This window comes from Cebus imitator, unplaced genomic scaffold (assembly GCF_001604975.1).
Source record: "Cebus imitator isolate Cc_AM_T3 unplaced genomic scaffold, Cebus_imitator-1.0 Scaffold3004, whole genome shotgun sequence".
NCBI lineage: Eukaryota > Metazoa > Chordata > Mammalia > Primates > Cebidae > Cebus > Cebus imitator.
In genome coordinates this window covers 1-2137 of record NW_016110319.1, presented here as the reverse complement: position 1 = coordinate 2137, position 2137 = coordinate 1, and the positions used below count along the sequence as shown (strand labels likewise).

General features: G+C 39.3%; 1 long non-coding RNA gene across 1 annotated transcript; it reads right to left on the bottom strand.

The window, feature by feature from the left end:
* Nucleotides 1-2123, bottom strand: LOC108299226. Its single transcript, XR_001822857.2, has 2 exons — nt 2026-2123; nt 1-164 (listed from the first exon to the last, which is right to left on the bottom strand). It is a non-coding gene; the product is annotated as an uncharacterized LOC108299226 (long non-coding RNA).
* Nucleotides 2124-2137: the final 14 nt, after the last annotated feature.

Below are 2137 nucleotides of genomic sequence, written 5' to 3'. Positions count from 1 at the left end.
TTAATCCCAATGGCATCCTTTAATGTTTCTGGTGCACCCTGAGGTTTCTGAGTTATTGGTATTGGAAGCAATGGTTTCTGATCAGGGGGCTCCACGGCAGGGCTCAGGAGGGGCAGCAAGCTGTTCTGTGCTGCCTGCTGTTGGTGATGGGAAGCTTCATGGGCCTAAAACCAAACATTCACACTTCAGAAACTTGACCTCTCACAATGGCCTTTAAAAGTCAACATGCTCCAGACAATAGAGACCAGAAGAAACAGTCAAAGAACCTACAAGCTACTCTGCAGTGGAAATCCAGCAACCTAGTTACTCAGAGCTCACAATACAAAGCATTGAAAAATCACTGTGCAGACACAAAACTTTTGCAACTAAGTTGCTGACAGTGATCTTGCTTTTAAACAGCTGACTAAACCACACACTCTCCTGGTTCATAAGGGACAGACCAGCTGATGAAATCAGTTTGCATTAGCCTGTCAGTGCTGAAACCAAGTTTAAATAACTTACTAAAAAAAAAAAAAATCCTCCAGGTTTAAGTATTTAACAGTACTTTACTGCAACAACACGCACATACACACTCACGGACACACAATGACATAGTCATCTATTTCTCTATTACCCAGAAGAAAAGCATCGTGTCTTTCCTCCGATTGAGGAAGGGGCTGTCGCTAAGTGATGAAAGAAATCTAGTTCTCTAAATACATTTGCTAGTTGTTTGTTAACTTTAAGTTTTCACCTGTCTCTACTAAAAGATTTGGTTGAAACCAAATCTGCTATTAAGCAACCTGGAAGGTATCTGTGAAGGTAGCCCACAGCAAAACACCTGCCAGTTGTTTCTCAGGTCACTTAATTGTATACTAAAGTCTGCATCCTTCAGCAACACTAGCTGTTCAAATCCGAAACTCTCAAAGACAGACTAATGAGAAAAACAAACTATAAACACTAAAATTCCTTTCATATTTATCTTCTTCCAGCAGTTGTAGGTTTCAATAAAGTATTAGACATTTGCTGTTATGATGTGCTTCTCCACTCCCAAAACTGGAGGCTGCACACTGGAAATTCTTTTAGCTGCACTGAAACCAAAATTTAATCATGGATCAGGTTCTTGGTATTTATGAGTAGTTACTTGTTTGGTTCTGACACTTTCAAAATTCTCCACACTGATAAACATGTAGGAAATGATGGGAAAAAATTCCTGAAATAGTTCTTCCTAATATGTTGTTCTTTACTAACATTATTTTTGAAACTCTTGACAGTAAGCCCAAGCCCCTATGCTTGAGTTCTGTAATCATAAAAGGACACATCACTCAAGAGGTGGGAGTTTCAAATATTTTAAGCATACAGTGTCCTACTAGGGGCCTATCCCATCATCTTAGACACTTTTAACAGTTATTTACCCTTCTTACTCTATAACAAGTCCCACAGATAATTTGATTAACGACGAAAAAACAAGGAGAAACACACACACTCACTCACAGCTCCTCCTCTGATGGATAAGAACATCTACCACACATTGTATGTTTACTTGATGGCAGCGTTAACAGTTAAGCCTGGAACTAGTCTCACCCAAACGATTAGGAGGTGTGGTATCCAGAGTTCTCAGTTTCAATTTAATAATTTTGATGTCATCACCCTTTGAGTCCTGGAAGCTTTCTCAGAAATTGTGTGGTTACTTATGAGTCTCTTTCTGGACTTACTGCTCCTAGCGAATTACAGTCCACTGTTAATCTAATTTGTGAAGCTCCTGTAAATGTAAGGGTCTATCTACCCAGGTGACCTCAGTAGAAACTTTACACAATTTGGACTCTAATCATACCCCGTTTTCCAACCTGGCTGTAGGGATACTCAAGTTTCCATACAGTATACAAATAGTTAATAGCTGAAGATAGCTGAAGATATACAATTTCAAAAGCTAACACATCAGATAATAGGGAATGCAGATCTTCTGGACAAAGTTCAGACTTAGAGCATTTAGAGGCATTTTTCAATTCTAAACAACCATTAGTACAATGGAGTACTAAAAGCACTTACTGCCATTTTACCAATTCAGATGTCTGTGGCAACATAAAGTATTTTTACAGCATTGCTGAAGCTCACTCTCACACGAGGGTCACACCAGGTCCCTGCTTCTTGGGTGAAATTC